This window comes from Aethalodelphis obliquidens, unplaced genomic scaffold, assembly GCF_003676395.1.
Source record: "Aethalodelphis obliquidens isolate GAN/ISIS:26980383/991018 unplaced genomic scaffold, ASM367639v1 scaffold2, whole genome shotgun sequence".
NCBI classification, from domain to species: Eukaryota; Metazoa; Chordata; class Mammalia; order Artiodactyla; family Delphinidae; genus Aethalodelphis; species Aethalodelphis obliquidens.
The window spans coordinates 70,916,081-70,924,261 of NW_020837946.1; positions in this window are offsets into that span (position 1 = coordinate 70,916,081).

An 8,181-nucleotide genomic window follows, 5' to 3' on the forward strand; every position below is an offset into this window, starting at 1 on the left:
AGCCACCAAAGGCAGGAGACAGCAGGGCATGGGCTGTAATTTGCTGCATGTTTACAATACTGAAATCACTAGGTTTTTAAACAGGCCTGGACATTACCTCACATTTTGTAAAATGAAGTTCTTTAAGGTAAGTGTTTTGGGCTGAACTGTGATTCTCACCCCAGAATTCACATTCTGAAGTATTAACCTTTAGTACCTCAGAATATGACTGCATTTGGAGATAAGAAATTTAAAGAGGTAATTAAGTTACAATGAGGTAACCCTAATCCAGTATGATTGGTGTCCTGATAGGAAGAGATTAGGTCACAGACAAGCAGGAAGGGAAGATCACATAAAGACACAGGGAGAAGACGGCTATCTACAGCCCAAGGAGAGAGACCTCAGAAGAACCTGCCAACAACTTGATCTTGGACTTCTGGCCTCCAGAATTGTGAGAAAATTAATTTCCTATTTTTAGGCTCCCCAGTCTGTGGTATTTTGTTATGGCAGCCCCAGCAAACTAATACAGTCAGGTAGTGCTGTCTTCCTGGCCATCCATTTGTATTGGGTTGGCCAAAAAGTTCCTTCGGGTTTTTCTGTAAGATGCTATGCGAAAAACTCGAAAGAAATTTTTGGCCAACCCAATAGATTCCAGGATGCCATGCTCATTTTCCAAATCAGAAAAATTAAGCAGAGAAAGACCCACTGCTCACAAAAGGAGTCAGCTTAGAAAAAATCCTTTCCCTCAGAAAGACCCTCTCTTTACAAAAAGACAAGGGAAGTCAAGTCAAGAGTGCTAATATTCAGAAACAAGCTGTTTCTTGTAGACGAAAGGCCAGATGTCTGGAAATCCAGAAACTGCTTCCACTTTGAATAGCTCTGAGAAAGTCACTTTTCTCCTTAGTTTTTCCATCTGTTAGGTGGTGGCAGTTCCTGTCTTTTCTAGCACCTATAACAATCCCCAACACATAGCAGGGGCTCAATAAATTCATTCAATCTGTATTGTTGAGTACCTAATATATGCCAGACACATCTCTTATGAATATGGATTCAGCAATGAACAAAATAACCAATCCCTATGCTCCCAAGTCGGGGAGAAGAAAATAAACAAATAACTATACACTATCAGGGTACTGGATCCAGTTTACACACATCCCAGATCCCCTTGTCTCCACCTGTTCCCTGGGTCTAAGCTGGGAGTTGCTCCAACACCTACTCACACAGTTCCCTTCGGGGTAGAGCCTCAACTTCCACCTAACTCCCCAGGGGTCGGGGGCCACAACAAGTCCTGTGCCCAAGTCCAGAGTGGCAGCTAAACCTGGGTAATTAAGAAAACAGAAATGTTAAAAGAAGAATGCAAGAATAAGTCGATCTGAGTTGAGCCATTAAGAGGAAGGGAAAGAAACAAAATGTTTACCCAGCTAGATTTGGGGAAGAGGCAGGAAGTTTTGGGGGAAAGGGAAGAGGAAGTTTTTGGGACAGCTACGCTGGGCGATATTGAGAATGAGATACATGGGGGTGGGAGTGGTTGGCTGTTCATTTTAAATGTATTCATCCTTTGGGGCCTGCTGTTCCCCTGACAAAGGCATCCTGCAGGGCTCCAAGGCAAGAGTGAGACGGCCCAGCACCATGGGGATTTCAGCTGAGCCCACGTGGTGCATTTAATCTGGTTCAGGTTTAACCCTCCTCAACATCAGAAACAGTCGTGCCCTGAAATACTCTTGTGAAACCCCCCAAATGGAAGACCCCGAATCCTCCCAAAGCAAGCAAGAGTCCTCTGAATCACTCTCTTCGCCTCTCCACACCCATTTCTTCCAGCACTTCTTGAAGGGACATGATACGACAGAAGCGATCCCACCAATAATATTCTTTAACTGCAGGAGAAAGTTGATCTCTCAAGAGGGTAAATTTATTTAAATGTTGTTCATAATGATTTTATATCAGCCTCATTTTATGGAAATCTAAATGGGAAAAAAATCTCATTATTCATTCCCCTTATTCAGAGGGAATGAAAAACAGGGATTAAATGAAATGTGATAAATAGAAATTCTCCCTTTTATTAAATTTCATTATACAGCAGCAGACTCAAGCCAACACAGCTAAAAAGCAAGGGAACTTAGGTGATCGGGGCCTCTTTTAATAGTTGGACTAGGACGCTCTAGTACTAAATGAGTAGAGTTTTGCATGAGGCCAGGATGGTGGGCAGTGGTCAAATAGTCACTACTTGGGCCAACGTATGAATTCTTCTGAGCTGTGGACTGTAGGCTGTTAAATGTGGACTGTAGGCTGTTAAATGTGGGCTGTAGGCTATTAAGTGTGGGCTGTAGGCTGTTAAGTGTGGGCTGTAGGCTCTTAAATGTGGGCTGTGGGCTGTAGGCTGTTAAATGTTGGCTGTAGGCTGTTAAATGTGGGCTGTGGGCTGTAGGCTGTTAAATGTGGACTGTAGGCTGTTAAATGTGGGCTGTAGGCTGTTAAATGTGGGCTGTGGGCTGTTAAATGTGGGCTGTAGGCTGTTAAATGTGGGCTGTAGGCTGTTAAGTGTGGGTTGTAGGCTGTTAAGTGTGGGCTGTGGGCTGTGGGCTGTAGGCTGTTAAATGTGGACTGTAGGCTGTTAAATGTGGGCTGTAGGCTGCTAAATGCCGCCTCCCTTGTGCTTTAGAAGCATCCAAATGTGAATCACCCTAGGCTGAGCAAAGGGTCAAATATGTGATCTTCTGTTCTCTCCCACTTGGCTGCACAACCAGCAAAGAGGGAGCAGCACGGGCAACTTAGGAATTCTTCCTCTCTTAAGCTTGTCCCGGAGCTAGACCCTGGGACAGACCGGGCCCTGGAAGGCACAGATTAGACTCACACATGCTCTTTGGTGTTGTGAACCACTTCAAGGCTTTACAAATCCCACAGAAGTTCTAGGTCAGTTTGAAATTTCAATCTGATCTTTGAGATTTCTAGGTACACGTTTAATGAGGAGACTTACTGCTCAAACAGTATATGCTTTTCTAGCCTGAAATGTGTTTACATTCATGGTCCTTGTATAGTAGCCAACCCAGTTCCAGGTCAACATTGAAAGACAGTGCATGATGAAACGCCACTGTTTGTCAATAACTGACTGGGGAAAAAGTCGCTGTGTTTTTTTTTTCATCCAGCTGGCTTTGCTAGACCTAATATCAGTGTGTGTTTGTGTGCATATATACATACATATATATTTCTTCCTTACTCTAATAGATGTATCTTATTAGATACATCTATTATTTTAATGGAGGTATTTATTGTTTCTTATTTTAATAGGTGTAACTTACTAGTATTAAATAACTTACATTGTTAATAAAAATAGGTAACATCTACTGTTCCAAGAGCTTTTGATATGCTCATTTATACAGAGCTCACAACCATCCTTTGGAATGGTATTATTGGTATCTCCTGTTTTACAGATATTAAGTAACTTGCCCAGGTCACAAACTTAGCAAGCTTTGAAGCCAGGATTTGAACTCTGGATTTGGAATCCATGTTCTTAACCACCATGCTCTACTGTCTTATAAATCGCAGTTAAGGACATAATAATGATAAAAGCCACCATTCATTGATTATCTACCATAACCAGCATTATGTAAAGTATGTTATGTATCTTATTGTATTTAGGCTTGTATTGTTTTCCCCACTTTACTAAGAGGGAAACTGGCATTCAGAAAGCTGAGGGAAAAGAAACGAAATTGAGTTATTTGTAGTGAGGTGGATGGACCTAGAGTCTGTCATACAGAGTGAAGTAAGTCAGAAAGAGAAAAACAAATACCACATGCTAACACATATATATGGAATCTAAAAAAAAAAAAATGGTTATGAAGAACCTAAGGGTAGGACAGGAATAAAGACGCAGATGTAGAGAATGGACTTGAGGACACGGGGAGGGGGAAGGGTAAGCTGGGGCAAAGTGAGAGAGCGGCATGGACATATATACAAGGGCAGGATTTTGACCTGAGCGCATCTCACTCTGAAGCCTCCGTCTTAATCACCATACTATCCTGAAGGTCAATGGCAGTGCTCACCTTTGGCTCTGCCCCTTCCTCTGTATGCCAAGAAAGGCGCTACTACTAATCTGCATCTGGTAGGATATGTCTTAGAGTTGCTTTCCCAGATGTAATCATGGATTTGCCCTGAACCACGTAGGCTTCCCTGCAGGGTTATGATCAATCTAGCTATAAAGTAAAGACGCTTTCAGGGCATCAGACTCTAACCAACGAAGTTAGCCAGCCTGAGCATCAGTGTGGGGCGTGTCCAGTTCAGTTCTCTTTCTAGAGCCCTGCCTGTCACCCTTTAAGTCAGATACCTCAGAGGACTGCCACTATGCACACATGTGATGTTCACATTGTGAGTTCTGGCAGGAAAGTTGAGGATGTTTTGGAGGTAGGGATCTTGACATGTCAAGGAAACTTCTCTCAGTAGCAAAGACTTCTATATCCACAGGGGCGTTTTGTGGGACGCTGGTGTTTTATGCTAAGTGGGTGGACTTGGTTATCTGACTGGAGAGCCCCTGTCTTCCTACAAGTCCTTGCTGAGCACACACATTGCTCTCCTCACTGCCCCCCAGCCACCCTCGGGGCGGCTCCAGCAGAAGCCAATACCTGCAAGCCCTCATCTGGCACCTCAGAGAGGCCCAGCCTGGGCGGCAAGACAGAGAACTTGGAGGGAAAAGTGGACGAGTGCCCCCACTTTGCTAGCTAATTAATTAGAAAGGAGAGGCAGGAGTGGGGCTGGGTTGATGGTGATGGCAAAAGAAATCAGAAAATAGTAATGACTGTGGCAGGAATGGCTCTCCAGTATGGGTAATTAGGAAGCCCTTGTTGTGTTTGTTTGTTTCCCCAAACAAGCTAGTGGAGATACAAGTTGTGATTAGTCTTTGAAATACGAAAGGTGATGATTACCATTTGCTTAAAACTTCTTTTAAGAGTTCTTCTTAGGCTACAGTGTTTAAAGTGCTCAAATTAAAGTTGTAATCGCCTTTATGAAATGTCTTACAAAAAAAACACTTCCTAATACTACTAATAAACTTAACAGTTATTTCATAATTCTCCCCTTTGATTAACAACTATTTTGTTTCATACTTTTTAAAAATAAAAACTATGCTTCTTTTATTTGTTTATTCATCTCCTGTAATAAATGACTATATTCTACTATATTCTCTACAAAATACTATTAGTTTTATAAACACTGCAGTGGGAAAATGAACATTTAAATTAAGCAGACTAGCTATTAAACGTATCTTGCATAGTTTTGGTATATTAAATGCTATTTCATTGATTTCAAGAAGTGTGTCAGATTTTGGAAACTCTCTTACTAAGAAGATGGAATTGGAGAAGAAAAATATAAATAAAAGAAGATTAAAAACACTGGGAATAATAAAAGAGATGAATTTGTCATAAAGGCAAGAAAATATATACAATGTTTTTCTTAGGCTTTCTTGGTCATGTTCAGTCATTATTTGGTTTATTCAGATCTAATATTAATTTTAAGAGATAACCAGCCCATGCTTTAATAAAACTCTATGATTAATTAAAAAACCTGAAAATGACTTCAGCTCCAGATGCACACAGGAAAGGGCACATAGTAATTTTTTTTTTTTTTTTTTTTTTGCGGTACGCGGGCCTCTCACTGTTGTGGCCCCTCCCGTTGCGGAGCACAGGCTCCGGACGCGCAGGCTCAGCGGCCATGGCTCACGGGCCCAGCCGCTCCGCAGCATGTGGGATCCTCCCGGACCGGGGCACGAACCCTCGGCCCCTGCATCGGCAGGCCGACTCCCAACCACTGCGCCACCAGGGAAGCCCGATACATAGTCATTTTTACGCTGCAGCTGCAAAGAAACTTTCTTGGCACACAAAGTTACCTAGACTTAGATGTAGGCAGTAACAGGGTGTGAATATTTAATGTGTCTAACTTCACATACTGAGAAGTTCACAGGGAAGAGGTAACAATCTGACAGACACTCCTGTCCTCATCCGGCTTCTGTTTATCACTACTGCATGTATTCTCACCTATTTCCTAGGGTTGCTGTGAGAATTAAATGAAACTATATATTAAAGTACTTGACATATACATTCAGTAAATATGCAGGAAATGATAGCTGTGTTTATTAACTGAGTGCCTCCAATAATCCCTTCTGTCAAAAAGAGCCGAGTATCCAAGGTTGGAGTCTAGGTATAATTGGAGAAGTGGGGATATAAAGGGAAGAGGTCAAACGGAAGACAAATTTCAGAAAAACCATGGAGTACACGAAAAAGAATAACGTAGAAAAGTCTCTGATACCATGAGCTAGATAACTCAGAACAAGGGTCAAACTGTAAGAGGAGAATGCTGGTTCTGAGTATATGGGGTGACAGCTTCTTAAACCAGCCCTTAAAAGAATTCTGTGTAAACTGAAGTCTGACCTGCTAAACCCTGAGGCCTATTGTGAGGCCCCTTTGAAAACAGAGGGACACAGTAGAGAGGAGCTGCCTCCAAATGGCAAAAGAAAGACAGATGGTCTCTGTTGGTTGGGAAGGCAGAGCGTCCGGCTGTGGTGCAGAGGTGAGTGGCCATCATGGGACAGGTCCTGCCAGGGCTGCTTGTGGAGCAGAGCCCACAAGCTCAGGAGGGATCACACTGGGTGACGGGAGCCTCAGGGGGGCCTGGAGGCACAGACTCAGCTCAGGCAGTGGAGTTGGAGTGATGTTCCGGGCCTGGGTGTGGTACCATGTAGGCAGCTGCCAGAAAGAGCACCACCAAGTTGCCATAGAGCATGGGACGTGCCCCCTGGGGATCCCCAGATACTAGAGGTGAACATGAACCTCAGAAGAGGTCCCTTAAGTCTTCTAGGTACCATGATGAAAAATACCACCAGCGAAATTCAGGTCTCAATGTTAAAAAGACTTTATTCATAACCCACTGGGTGCGGACACTTGGAAGGGTTTGGGACTCAAAGGACAGACATATCTGCTACGGAGGTAGACAAAGGAAAAACAATTTCGAGCAACATTTCTCAAATTAACACTTGTACACCCGTAGAGGTCATTGCTCAGCTCTAAAAATAATTTCACAATCATGTATCTCACTTAGTCCTTTCCCTAGCCAGTCCTCCACGAGGGGCAGCCCAGAAAACAAATCGCAGGCTTTTCTGAGAAACAGGAAGGCAGTAGGGAAAATTGGGGGGTGGGAGACAGAGAGTAGAGGAATCATGTAGGTCGTGAGGACCTACAGGCAAAATTAAGAATTCCGATGGAAATAACAAGGCCGCAACTATTTATGATAAATAACGAACACAAGTAACAGATTTCAGATTTCATTTTTTAAGAAACTCAAGCCAAGACCAGTTCAGATTTGGGCTTAACCTTTCTTGAAAATAATTGCTCTTACTAATAAACCAGAATTTGCCTGAATAGAGAGCACAGTCAAAACATAAAAGATGTAGTGAAAAGAGATGCAGATTTTCTGTAGCTCACGCAGGGAGTCACACAACCCCCTCAGGGTGTACAATGAAAGGCAGAGGACCAGAGAAAAAACCCAAGGCAGAGTATTTCGTCACCCTGGAGGAAGTGGAATGGTATAGAAAGTACTGTCGAGCTGCCTGGGTGATTTGGTTTAAGTACAGCATCGCTTTATCCAGCCCCCAGAGGGCAAGTGTGCTGTCCCCAGAACGGGAAGTTAAATTACTCTGGAAATGACACTAGTGAAAATCGGCACAAATGGAGATGATTAACCCCTGTAGAAATAACCCAAGAGACCATCTTGGAATAAGTGACTCAGGAAAATGTGGATATCCATAAATAGAAATAAGACAACTAGAAAAGGGCTGGAATGTGATTTCTATAAGAAAGATACAAGACAGTTGATGGTACTTTCTACTCTATGGTCTGAGGAAAGACAATGCTAATGGAAGGCAAATGGTTTTCATGGAGCCTAGGAAAAGAAAGGTGAAGAGAAGACCTGGTCAGTGTTTTTCCTGCACTGCCTAAGATGGACCTGAAGCTTTGGAAACAGGGATGCCCTGGCCTGGAAAGGGATGGCTGCTGGAGTGCAGATGGGACCCCTCATCAGGCTTCTCAGGGTGAATGCCTAGTGCAGCCCCTTGTCCTTCAAATACCATTTCTGTGAAATTGGATGGAAACCTCATGTCCCAATGTTAGAATCATTCATAAGACTATGGGTCTGAAGTATTCGCCTTAAATAAAACACAGA